Below are 14545 nucleotides of genomic sequence, written 5' to 3'. Positions count from 1 at the left end.
TCGGCCGAAATCGTGAACTTAATTCTGTAGCACCTTTAAACATGATTTTTTCGGGATGGTGTCTTCGGACGAAAATTTTCTAAAATTCTAGCGCATATATTGACGGTAAATGTTAGTTCGCAACTTTGCCACGGGCGGCGCTGTGAAACTATTTTTTTTGAAATGACGATCTTTAAATATGATGTCTTCGGCAAAGTTGTAGATAATTGAAATACAAACAATTTTTCTAAAAGACACCTAGTGTGTATTCAGCCGCATTTCCAAAATATGGGAGTATTTTATGAACGACCCCCTTAAACTAGTTTTTATCGTATATTTTGAAAATGCGAAGTTTCCGGTAGCAACAATGTTCTACAAAATTGTGTAAACAGTCAAAATGAATCATTCTCTAGAAAACACTAGGTTTCTAAAGATCAAGGAAAAGCAGTTACAACCATTTAAGTGCAAAAATCAGTCATTTTTGGGGACCGTGTATTTATTTGGGTGGCGGGTGGTGGCAGATGAAACCTAGTAGGATTCATAATACATCATTAGTAGTTGTAAATGTCGATAGTGTTATTGGTATCCACGAGTATCCCTTTTACTTAGAGGAAGTTTCATCAATGACTCTTATTTCCCTGTAGTACTTAGTTATATGACGGGTAGAGGGCTATGTGGCTCCATACTTCTTCTTTTTCTTCTTTTTGACACATTCTCCATCATTACGCACAACCAATAGGTTCCAAATACATTTTTGAAGAATGTTCTTAATCTCGAGAAATGACGCTTTACGAAACTATTTTTTACTTGAGATTTTTGCATTTTTTCGTACATTCCAAGTAACCAAATAGCACTTTAATCCGCTCTACGTGCTAGCATTATACAGTTGACATGCTTAATTGGTCGAATAATAACACTATAAGACTAAAAAGATGAACTAGCAGGCTAGTGTTTACTTGAGTTACACTATGACACGTGCAAGCACGATGCGGTGAGTGGCAAATTAAGTGATGTATCCAATTCCAAAAATCAGGCAAGAGCCTTAATATCGGATCATTAAATGAGTGTTGCAACCATAAGAATTGCGTTAACATCTAATCACTGATTTGATTATTGTGTGAATTCAATGATTTAGTCTTTTCTCAACAAAATATTTCACCAAATTTGCATAGCTTGCACTTGCTATAGTGTCTATGTACGAAAATAGCTAAAACTGTAAGCGTAAAATTGTTGTATGGCGAGTCATTTTGTAAAGACTCATTAAGAACTTTCTTCATAAAAGTATTTGGAACCTATTGAGTGTGTGTATAAACATGAAGAATCTGTCCAGAAGAAGAAAAAGCAGAAGTTTGGAGCCACATAGCCCTCTACCCATCATATAACTAAGTACTACAGGGTGATTAGAGTCATTGATGAAACTTCCTCTAAGTAAAAGGGATACTCGTGGATACCAATAACACTATCGACATTTACAACTACTAATGATGTATTATGAATCCTACTAGGTTTCATCTGCCACCACCGCCACCCGAATAAATACACGGACCCCGAAAATGACTGATTTTTACACTTAAATGGTTGTAACTGCTTTTCCTTTATCTTTAGAAACCTAGTGTCTTCTAGAGAATGATTCATTTTGACTGTTTACACAATTTTGTAGAACATTGTTGCTACCGGAAACTTCGCATTTTCAAAATATACGATAAAAACTAGTTTTAGGGGGTCCTTCATAAAATACTCCCGTATTTTGGAAATGCGGCTGAATACACACTAGGTGTCTTTGGCAAAGTTGTCTGTATTTGAATTATCTACAACTTTGCCGAAGACATCATATTTAAAGATCGTCATTTAAAAAAAAAATAGTTTCGCAGCGCCGCCCGTGGCAAAGTTGCGAACTAACATTCACCGTCAATATATGCGCTAGAATTTTAGAAAATTTTCGTCCGAAGACACCATCCCGAAAAAATCACGTTTAAAGGTGCTACAGAATTAAGTTCACGATTTCGGCCGATCGAAATACTGTGCGATGTTCCATCGTTGATGATAAGGATGGAGGTATCCACCAGAACACCTACGGCCTCGATGACTTGCATCTGGAAGCTCGGCAGCAGGGTGCAACTTATGTTGTTCCGCAACGCCTCCTCCTTCGGAGTCGCATCGGTCAAGCCTTACAAGCTAGGAAAGCGGTCAGTTCCTTATGCGAAACGTATTGTTTACGAAATGAGTCACTCCTTCAAGAAATCCTGAAGCAATCTGCTTTAATTCTTCTTACAATAAAAATATTTGAGGATTACTGGGGAAATTCTCGGACGATACCTGAGGTCATCTTTTAAATCTTCGGAAATTACTTGGTTGACTCCTTCCACCATTTGTCTTAGTTGAGGTCTTCTACAGTGGATCATAGCAAAATTCGGTTGTTATTTACTTTTGTAAACGTAGCTTTCAAATCAGCTAGTTTCCTGCATTTTTATATAAAAATGTGACGTTTATGTTTCAATTTTCAGATTTAGCAAAAATTTTGATATTTGTAAATACATATATGTAAAACCGAAATTAGGTCTATACCTTTTAGTTCCACTAGGATTCGTATCTATAACAGATACGCCTATTTCGGCCTCAACTGTAAGGCCGTCTTCAGTGTCGGGTACTTGAGTGAGGCATTTTATATGAAATGAGTGAATTTCAATTCTTAGTTGCACTGATTTTGGTACACCGAACCAAGTTCTATAAGTGAAGGAAGGCACAAAAAGCTTTGACAAAATATCCCAAAAAATATCTGTAAAGCTAGCATTAAATACGTAATTAAACCTATATATATCTTAGAATAAAATATGTTTATGTATCGATATTTAATAATATAATGAATGATGTAGAATAACTTGTCAGTTCCAGCATTGGATCAGACATTTTTTCGTCCTCGGTATCCGTAGGTGATTAATCTGGCGGTTTTCGATATTCACCTCCTGATGGCTGCTGCTCAGGGATCATCGGAGATGAAGCAACGTTGATTTAATTTTCGAATGGCGTAATTAAAATTATAAACGATTCATTACGGTGGAAAGTGTGTTATTTTTTGTGGGGTTGTCAGAATACAGGTAATTTATGCTACGGATCTACGGATAAAATTGGCATATGAAGCATTGAAGTAGCTCTCAGAGATATTGCCATAGGCAGTGCGGAGTCGAGAACCGGCAGGTGATAAATGTGATTATACTTCATACATTAAATATAAAAAATGAATAAATTTATGCATGTTGTTGGTCGATGTCGAGAAAAAAAGAGCAAAGTGGAAACAAACGAAGATAATGTGTATGATATCAATTCCAAAAATGAGCTGGTATTTATGTAATGCAAATGAGGTCCATTATTGTCCATGATGGTGGAGAGAAAGCAAGTCAAGCAGCTTACATGTATAAAATTAATATGTAACATAACAAACTGTATATTGAAAACTATGTTTATATTACAAAAACACGGCTGAAATTTCATAAACATGAATATAATTGTGTAACCCATGATTGATGTTTTAGGCGAATATTGGTTGAATGAAAAGCATACATAATTCTCGATTTTGGTCATGATGTGAATGCATTGCTTTCCAGTATTGTCTACTATTGACGTGGGAAACCGAAAATGTAACAAAATTGCATTCGTCCAAATGCTATTGGATCAACCGGAAAATGCTATAAAGCGCAAACAAATTTACAAAGTAATTGCATTTCGGCTTCGATCTTTTCGTTCACTGTTGTATTTCGGCACACAAAAGCATGAATCCGCTTCGTATGGTAGATGTTTGCTTTTCCCAGCCCACATGAATTGCATCGGGATGGCTCATGCATGAAAAGCTCCGTTTCTGCTTGATTGAAGCGAATGGAACGACATGTTTATTCAATTCTCTCCTCTAGAATTATCTGAATGGCTGATGGACAGTCTTTTCAACAATTTTGTAACAATGTACAGACGAGATAAGTAGAATAAAATCGAATGATACCTGGCTTTGTCTCCTAAGCTGTGAAGCTTTTTACTATAACTCACGGTATCAAACTCTCGCTGAAACCAATTTTTACTAAACATAACTCAAACGAAATGTGACATTTCGAAACGCTTACTCACGAAGATCGTTTTCCGTATCAATTTCAGGTGCAACCACATTCATTCTTGCAATCATAACGCTCTCATCGCTTCCCCAGTAGAATGGAATCCACTGCATTATGGTGAGTACATACACTGAGAAAACTGCAAACCACCGAACAAGAGATATAGAAGAATATGTTACAGAAAAGCTGGAAAAAAGACCAGAACCAGAACGACAATAAAGTTTCGGCTCATAGTTTTTCATGAAGATTTATCGTTATCCATTATTCATCAGGATCATAATTTGAACTTCCCAAAAGTTTTCCCGTTGAGATGGTTTTACGTTGGACACCCGGTGCATATGTGCGTATACCTATACGAATGAAGTCTGCTTTTTTGTCTCCTGAAATTTGCACCGAAAAAGAACATCCAAACGAAAATTCCCGTGGGATTTGGGGAGTTGCCTTTTGTTGTTTTGATTGCGTCATAAGGAATCGGTGACACAGGCCAAAGCCAAACTGATAATGATGGTGCCAAATATCCGGCGGAAAATGGCCATGCTCCGGTGACAAATGAGCTACACTGATATGTATTTATAGGACGTAGATTGTCGTTTTCTTGATAGGGGAAAGCAAAATTGTCAACAATAACGACTTCAAGATGTCATCACTGTCATCAGACTCATCAATCGCACGACGATGACGGAGTTACAAATTTACTGTATTCTTCTCCTTTTTAGTCATGCCCCCGTATTGAGCGCTGGCTGCTTTTCAGCTCATTGTTCTATATATTTATGTGATACCGAGAATATGCGCGCAGCTATTTAGCACGACCATGCTAAGGGTCGCAGGTTCAAATCTCGCTGGTTGAGCATCTTATCGAGTTGCATCCCAGAGTACAGAGTACTCTCGTGGTGTAGCGAGCAGCGTGTTTTAGGCACCGTCCACAAATTACGCTCAAGCGATACGACTCATACAAAATAAAAAAAATAATACATAGAGCGTTACGGAACAGAGGAAGGAGGTCAATCATCATTCTGATGATCACTTACTGTAGTTGGCAATCCTTCCCAAAGTTAAAACTCCAATAGAAAATGTGGAAATAATTTTTTTTTTTTTACATTTTCTGACACTGCTGCCATATAATGATTCTAAAATGGTCAAATGGCAGAGAAAACTCTCAGTTTACATCGTATCCGCACTACCCAATACATAAAATCCAAACGATTGACGAATTTCCTAGCATAAAACGCAACTTTCTAAGTTCATGTCTGCAGTAAATCGCAGTAGCTGCTGTCAAAATAACTTTATTATGATAAATTATATCGCATAAAATTATACACTAGTTCACATTAAAATCTATACACTTGCATCGTATGCCATATTTCATCATATAAAATATGTACGTACACTACCCACCATAGGTATGGAATCGCGTATTGCAACACTCATACTGAATATTGCAGCACCTTGAAAAGTTTAGCATCACCTACAATTTATATTATCTCGTGATTTTGAGGTGCTAGATCAATGCTTCCATAACATGTTGTACGTGGAACTTTGTAGTAAACAAAAACTTGTATACGATATTGTATAAGAGTACCAAATTGGGGGCTATATAAGAACGTGCGCTATTAGGCTTCGTGCACAATGTATGTATTTTGCCATCATAATTATACTCTTATATTCTATTATATACAATGGTGTGTTTCCTTAAGCTGAGAAACAGTCTTTGTCCCAGTGAGGACGTAATGCCAAAAAGATGAAGAAAAAGATTACCGATTACGTTTGTTGATTCATAGTCACGTATTGAACGAGCTTTTAAAACCTTTGACGGTAAACAGCCGTTAGACTTAAAACTTGATAGATTATGCTCATTTGAGACTCATAAGCTGTCGGGAAATCACTCAAAGAAGTTTTTAATTAGCCATAAATAGTTGAACGCCTCAGAACCCTTAGGTATTATATAAAACTACATAAACCGGTTGAAAACCTTCTAGGAACCTATAAGAAATACTTAGACCTTTTGTATACTCTTTGAGAATGACTGGAAACCTCGTAATGACTTATAAAAAATATTAAAACTTCTTGGGATCCTCTAAGAACCCTTTGTCTTTTCTTGATCTTTGATCTTTCAACCAAAAGCGCTTGGCCATCCTTTGTTTCCTCTGCAGTACTTTGCAGGACCCATTAGAAAACTCTGAGATCCTCTATAAAACCAACATCTTAAGGATATCACCATGTTTCTGATAGGAAAACTAGAAATTTGTATTGTTCTAGCGCACAACATCAAAATTAGGGATAGAACACGAATTCAGACTAATATAGCTAAATTTTTCAATAATTTTATGCACTAATATCGCAATATCAGTAGGGTAAATCGCCAAATGTTGAACGGTTAAGATAGACGTTTTTTTGTTATTTGATTTTCATGGAAATTTTGATAGAAAGGTTGCTAAAAAAGCATTCAACACCGTAGACGATTGTTTAACATTATTTCTGTAACATTTTTAGCACGGTAATGTCCATTTTTAATTGAAAAAACATATATTTAAAAAGATAGTTCTGTACCCAATTGTTGAACACATACATAACCCATCTTATCCTAATGTTGAACGATTGTCGCTAAATGTTGACCGTTTTACTCCCGCATTCATTCAACTTGCAAGTTCGCGCTCCTCGTCGGTTGTGAGGCCAGGGTTAGGTCCGCGAAGCACTTTCCCTGACCACTCTGGGCTGAAACGGAAGTGAATCGTCCCCTACGACACTCCATAGACTTTAGCGGCTTCTCCTAATGTACATTATTTTCGACATTACAGCATCAATCGCGAGATTGAGGTTATACTCCGGATAAATCGGCTGCCGATGCGTAATTTCAATCATGGTGTAAACAAACAAACGGTGATGGCATTGATGCCATAGTGAAGATAGTGAAATTCGAAAAATAAAATAGAATCAGAATGGCTATGGGAATGGGATGCAATTAATTATATATTTCTGAATCGCGTTTTTCACCATTGTAACATACACCATTATAGGTTTTTTTATAATAATTATTCAACAGATATTTAAAGCAAAAAACAATACTATAGTGTGTAATGCAATATTCCATTTCAATATAGGTGTTTGGTACGAAAATAAAAAATCTGGCAATACTGTTGATGAAACCAAGCCAGTCATGTTATGCTAGCGTTCAACAAATGGAAAAAGTACGTGAAACGAAAGTGCAATTGAAAATGATTTTATGTAATTAATAGATACGAGTAAATTGTACGGATGTTTAGAAAATAACTAAAGTAGACTTTTACTGATATCGTGAATAGGTGCTTAACCCAAAATACTCTGTTTATTGCATCAAAATCACTGCTAACTTTTTAGAATCCTTGCAAACGTACTGAGAGGTTTACATAGCATTTCGTAGAGTTGAAAACCCGTGAAGATTCAAGAACTTTATACAAAGCCTGAGAAAACCTCTATAAGTTTAGGGACAAAATGTCGAAAAGCATAACGTCGAATCCCAAAACAAACTTTCAACACATAGTTCATTAATAATTCTCCCGTAAGAAATAATTCTTTCAGAAAAAAATAATTCTTCCAACAAACTTTTATTTTTTTTTAATTTTCTTCTTTTGACGTTTTGTCCTTTCGATTTTTTGTCGATTTTTTTCTTTCGACGTTTTGGATTTCAACGTTCGAGCATCGTCCACGTTTCATGCCCGTAGAGGACTACCGGCCTTATGAGCGTTTTGTGCATGGTACATTTGAAGCGGGCGTGAATCTTTTTTAACCGCAGCTTCTTCTGGAAGCCATGGTAAGCCCGACTTCCACTGATGATGCGCCTCCGTATTTCACGGCTAACGTTATTGTCAGCCGTCAGCAAGGATCCAAGGTAGACGAAAACTCCTCGACCATCTCGAACGTATCCCCGTCTATCGTAACACTGCTACCTAGGCGAGCCCTGTCGCGCTCGGCTCCACCAGCTAGCATGTACTTTGTCTTGGACGCATTCACCACCAGTCCAACTTTTGCTGCCTCGCGTTTCAGGCGGGTGTACAGGTCTGCCACCTTTTCAAATGTTCGTCCGACAATGTCTATATCATCCGCGAAGCAAACAAATTGACTGGATCTCGTAAAAATCGTACCCCGGCTGTTAAGCCCGGCTCTCCGCATAACACCTTCTAGCGCAATATTGAACAACAGGCACGAAAGTCCATCACCTTGTCGTATTCCCCGGCGGGATCCAAACGAACTGGAGTGTTCGCCTGAAACCTTTACACAATTTTGCACACCCTCCATCGTCGCTTTTATCAGTCTCGTGAGCTTCCCGGGAAAGCTGTTCTCGTCCATGGTTTTCCATAGCTCTACGCGGTCGATACTGTCGTATACCGCCTTGAAATCGATTGAAAAGTGATGTGTTAGGATCTGGTATTCACGACATTTTTGAAGGATTTGCCGTACAGTAAAGATCTGGTCCGTTGTCGATCGGCCGTCAACGAAGCCTTCCCACGAACTCGTTTACTACAGGTGACAGACGAAGGAAGATGATCTGGGATAATACTTTGTAGGCCGCATTTAGAATGGTGATCGCTCGAAAGTTCTCACAATCTAGCTTGTCGCCTTTCTTGTAGATGGGGCATATTACCCCTTCCTTCCACTCCTCCGGTAGCTGTTCTGTTTCCCAGATTGTGCCCATCAGCCGTTGCAGACAAATGGCCAGATGGGCCCGGATCTTTATGAGTTCAGATCGGATACCATCCTTACCAGCAGTGGCATCCTTAACCTCCCTCAAAGTGGGGGCTGGTTGGTTTCCATCCTCCGCAGTACTGACGAAGGCATTTCCTGCGTTGTCTCGACCTTCATTGCCTGTGCTTCCAGCGCCATCGAAGTGCTGCTTCCACCTTTCGATCACCTCACGCTCGTCCGTCAGAGTGCTCCCATCCTTATCCCTGCATATCTCGGCTCGCGGCACGAAGCCGTTGCGGGATGCGTTGAGCTTCTGATAGAACTTGCGTGTTTCTTGAGACCGGCACAGCTGTTCCATCTCCTCGCACTCCGAGGAGATCATCAGATAGTGGTCAGGGTCGATGTTAGCGCCACGATAGGTCCTGACGTCGATAATGTCGGAGAAGTGCCGTCCCTCAATCAGAACGTGGTCGATTTGTGATTCTGTCTGCTGTGGTGATCTTCAGGTGTATCTTACTTGTTTAAAACAATTAACAAACTGTTGACAAAATGTTAATAAAATCTTAAATTTGTTTTACCAAATTAGGATGATAGTGTTGTCTAACACAGAACACCTAGATATAAAAAATGAATGTAATGTTTGGAATAATACTAAAAAAGAAATTAAAAATAAAAATACTTGCTAGTGAAAATGAACAGAAGTCAGCCAGACATCACGCCATGTCAGCTTTTTCTTTTTGGGGGAAGAAGTGGTAAAATGAACATCTTAAGGATATCACCATGTTTCTGATAGGAAAAACAGAAATTTGTATTGTTCTAGCGCACAACATCAAAATTAGGGATAGAACACGAATTCAGACTAATATAGCTAAATTTTCAAATATTTTTATGCACTAATATCGCAATATCAGTACGGGTTCGTAGAGAATCGGTCAACAGCTACTAACCTTATGGTGTACGCTAGTGCTGTGAACTCTAGCTTGGAAAAACGCTGCCAAGTGGATGGCGTTTACGTAGATTTTTCCAAAGCTTTCGATAAGGTACCCCATGAGTTAGCAATGCGTAAACTTGAGTGGCTAGGATTTCCCGACTGGTTGGTCAAGTGGCTACGATCACATCTACGAGACAGAACCGCCTTTGTTAATATACGATCCATCAAATCAACCAATTTCGCTACTCCATCTTGCGTGCCGCAAGGTAGCCACCTCGGTCCTTTGATTTTCATTTTATTCATCAACGACTTGAGTCATCGACTGAATTCGAAGCACCTTATGTTCGCAGACCATTTGAAATTATACCGTATCATCAGTTCCATGGTCGACTGTGCTGCTCTTCAGCAAGACATCGACGTTGTAGCAAGCTGGTGCGTAATGAACGCGATGGAAATGAATGCGTTGAAGTGCAAAGTGATAAACTCCACTAAATCATGGTCGCAGTTGAGCTTCAACAACACTGCAAATGGTGTCAGCTTTGAACGTATTATTTATTTATTTTTATCTGGCTTTACATCAAATATCTTAATGAAAGCACGCCAACAATATTTCGCCAATTCACTCGGTTCATGGCCGCTTCTCTCCATCCTCGACTGTGACCCACGCTCTCCAGGTCCTGGTGCACCTGGTCAATCCACCTAGCTCGCTGCGCCCCACGCCTTCTTGTTCCAACCGGATTCGTAGCGAACACCATCTTTACAGGGGACGGATTTCACGCCAACTCGACAAAGGGATTGGCAGCGCCCCTTCAGAATTCAATGAAACTTTCTGGGGGTGAAGACTATGTGAAACTAAGATACTTTACATACTTTGATTTTTCAAAATCGATCTAGACTGACATTTGGAAAGGGTCAAAGTTTTTTTTTTTTACTTTTTTTATAAACCCGTATAACTCGAAAACGGTAAGACCTACAAAAAAGTGTTCTATGGGGGACTGTCGTGAAATTTCCTGCCGTTTTAGAAAAAAATATTGAAAAAATAAAAACACATTTTCTACACTGAAAAAAAAATATTCAAAACTTTAAACTCGATTTAAAAAAAAACGGCCATTTTAGATTTTGATCATCCTTAAGCAAAAAGTTTCGTAATTAAATTTACTAAAAGTCGTCCATACATTGCAAATTGGGCATATCTAAGGGAAAAAAGGTTTTCTAACAACGAATTTTTCAAGTCCAAAACTGAATTTTTTTTTTCAAAGATTTTGTTCTAAACCGTCAAATATGATCGTGTTTTCAAGTGATAAATGGGTTTGAATCAGAAATAAATTGTATTTTTTATTGAGAATAGTACAAAAACGGAATTATGCAGTGATTATGTTTTTTAAATGAAGGCAATCTATGGATTTCGCCTCTGCCTATGAGAAAATCAACTCCGTCTAACAATCCGACGGATTTTTATGGTTCGAAAGATTGCAAACATTGATGTCTCTTAAAGAGGCGTACATGATTATTGAAGAAAGATGCCAAAATGTAGAAATTGGTTTTACTTTGTTTACTATGTTGAGGCCTAAACATTGTAGGCTTCTCGATAGCACAGGAATTCACAATGTATGTGTGTGCACATACCACGAAAATGTTAAATTAATGCTTAACAGTTTAGGAATTGTCTCTCAGGCAGAAATTTGTGATAAACTGTTATGCGATGTTTTAGTAAGAACGACTGGTTGTTTTTTTCGAGAATGTGAAAAGTGTAATTCCAAAGGAAATATTACAGGAGAACTAATCTCGCTTAGAGGAAAGCGACAAAGATGATGTAGTTTTTCAGCAATGGCTCACCACCGATCGCTGTAATTTAGAAACTATAATAAAGCCTGTTGAAGAATTCGTTACGTATTTTGTGGAGAAAGTTGATAAGCTAATAACTCATGATTTTATTTCCAAAGAACAGTCTTCTTTTCTACGAAACAAAAAAAACTCCTTAAAACATGGTGAAATACTGGTAATTAGCGACTTTTCTGAAAATTATAGCTTTATCATACAAAACGCTGCTCAAGGATATCACTGGAATAATTCCCAAGCAACGATACACCCATTCGAGATTTACCATAAATAAGATAATAAATTGGAAAACGTTAGTTTTATTATAATATCAGAAGTGTTGACCCATGATACAGTAGCAGTTCAGCTATTTATTTCAAAATTGATAAATTTTGTTAAACAAAAAATAAATTTCTCAAAAGTTATTTTTATGTCAGATGGAGCTGCAGCTCATTATAAAAATAAAAAAAAATTTGCCAGCTTATGTAATTTCAAGAAAATATATGGATTGTAAGCAGAATGGCACTTTTTTGTCACATCCCACGGCAAAGGCCCCTGTGACGCTATTGGTGGCACTCTCAAGCAAATGGCAAAAAGAGCAAGTCTTGCAGAAGACTATGGAAACACAATCGCAACTCCGCGAGAACTATTCGACTGGGCAGTGAAACAAACTGATACATGTATCACCAAATTAAATTTCTGTTATATATCTAATGAGCAGTATGTTAAAATGTCAGAGGAATTGATGGAATTGTTTGATAAGGTTAAAACTGTCCCTGGTATCCAAAAATATCATTGTTTTATGCCTATTAGTGATACACAAATTGCAGCCAAAGGGTATACCAATTCAGAGGATGAACCAAAAATATTCAATTTATTCAGTAAAGCCCATGTGTAGATACTACGTTTTAGGATATATAGCAATAATAAAAATAATGATGCATGATAAAAAAAAAACACGATTTCTTTTTATAAGCATAATATTGACCCTTTCTAGACACCTGTTAAGATTGGCTTTGACCAAATAAGAAATAAAATATTATTGTGATGTCTTTCCAACCTTTAAAAACCCATCGGATTGTTAGACGGAGTTCATTTTCTCATAAGCGATTTGGTGCGAGATCAATTGTATTTAATTAAAAAAAAACTCTGTCTAATTCCGTTTTATTTCTTTTAACTACTCCCAATAAAACAAATATAATCTATTTTGTGATTAAAACTCATTTATCATTTCAAAATATGAGCATACTAGACTATTTAAAGCGAAATAAAAAAAAAATCAAAAAAAAATTTTGGACTTAAAAAATTCGTTGTTAGAAAAACTTTTTTCCCTAAAATATGCCCAATTTGTAATGTATGGACGACTTTTAGTAAATTTAATTACGAAACTTTTTGCTTAAGGATGATCAAAATCTGAAATGGCTGTTTTTTTAAATCGACTTTAAAGTTTTGAATCATTGTTTTTTCGGTGTAGAAAATATGTTTTTATTTTTTCAATATTTTTTTCTAAAACTTCAGGAAATTTCACGACAGTCCCCCATAGAACACTTTTTTGTAGGTCTTACCGTTTTCGAGTTATACGGGTTTATAAAAAAAGTAAAAAAAAACTTTGACCCTTTTCAAATGTTAGTCTAGATCGATTTTGAAAATACAAAATATGCAAAGTATCTTAGTTTCACATACTTTTGACATCCAGAAAGTTTCATTGAATTCTGAAGGGGTGCTGCCAATCGCGTGTCGAGTTGGCGTGAAATCCGTCAGGGTTGTTGTCCGGCATTTTTGCAACATGCCCTGCCCAGCGTATCCTTCCAGCTTTAGCTTCCTTCACGATACTGGGTTCGCCGTAGAGTTGAGCGAGCTCGTGGTTCATCCTTCGCCGCCGTTCTCTTGCACGCTGCTGAAGATCGTCCGTAGCACTCGGCGTTCGAAAACCCCAAGAGCTTGCAAGTCCTCCTCGAGCATAGTCCACGTCTCATGCCCATATAAAACTACCGGTCTTATGAGCGTTTTGTACATCGCGCATTTGGTGCGGGGGTGAATATTTCTTGACCGCAGTTTCTTCTGGAGCCCATAGTAGGCACGACTTCCGCTGATGATGCGCCTTCGTATTTTTTGACTAACATTGTTGTCAGCCGTCAACAAGGAGACGAACTCGTCCACCACCTCGAAGGTATCTCCGTCTATCGTAACACTGCTTCCTAGGCGGGTCCTGTCGCGCTTAGTTCCGCCAACCAGCATGTACTTTGTTTTCGACGCATTCACCATTAGCCCGACTTTTGTTACTTCGCGTTTTAGGCGGGTGAACAAATCTGCCACTGTTTCAAATTTTCTCCCAATAATATCCATGTCCATGTCCATGGTTTATGCCAGTAAAGGGCAAACATTCATTAATGTAATATCCATGTCGTCCGCGAAGCAGACAAATTGTCCGGATCGTGTGAAAATCGTGCCTCGACTGTTAAGTCCTGCTCTCCGCATGACACATTCAAGCGCAATATTGAACAACAGGCATGTAAGTCCGTGGCCCTGTCGTAGTCCCGCCGAGACTCGAGCCCGAGATCTTCACAAAGCAAAGCCATGCAAAAGGTGACTGGGTTCGTTTCCCGGTCGATTTGGGATCTTTTCGTAATGAAAATTTCCTTGACTTCCTTTTTACATGATATAGGAGTACAATAATGGTAACTCAGAATGCTCATCCTGATCCTGACTCATTATTTACGAGTTTTGAAATTGTGGACCAATCTCAATGCAAGCTTAAAAAACTTCCATTCTCCATCCTGGGTTATCGCGCATGAATACCATATTTATTGCATACTTATATGGACAGGTGAAAGTAGCAACATAACAAACACGAGAATGATGCTGAAAAAACAACCCCGCAGATACAATTAGGTGATTATCACATGTTGCATCGACTGCAAAAGGGTGCTACGAAGTTCAACTCTTCCGCTTCATAAACTTACGCAATAATCGTCAATTCGAGCTTTTAATCAATAGGGACCAATGAAGCGAAAAACTTCAATCAATCTCACAACTGCACGGAGAACCGTTCAATCAAGTT

General features: G+C 38.0%; 1 protein-coding gene across 9 annotated transcripts in view; it reads left to right on the top strand.

The window, feature by feature from the left end:
- Positions 1-14545, top strand: part of LOC5570857 (stress-activated protein kinase JNK) — a 251634-nt gene that overhangs the window by 184835 nt on the left and 52254 nt on the right. For 6 of the 9 annotated variants that reach the window (XR_002501008.1, XM_021848087.1, XM_021848084.1 and 3 more), the window contains one exon: positions 4120-4193. The exons of the other annotated variants lie outside the window; for them this stretch is intronic. The gene's annotated coding sequence lies outside the window, so the exon portion shown is untranslated. The remainder of the gene's footprint in view (positions 1-4119; positions 4194-14545) is intronic. 9 annotated transcript variants of the gene reach the window in all.

Source organism: Aedes aegypti, chromosome 2 (assembly GCF_002204515.2).
Source record: "Aedes aegypti strain LVP_AGWG chromosome 2, AaegL5.0 Primary Assembly, whole genome shotgun sequence".
NCBI classification, from domain to species: domain Eukaryota; kingdom Metazoa; phylum Arthropoda; class Insecta; order Diptera; family Culicidae; genus Aedes; species Aedes aegypti.
The sequence above is the reverse complement of the archived record's forward strand: the minus strand, read 5'-3'. Positions and strand labels throughout refer to the sequence as shown.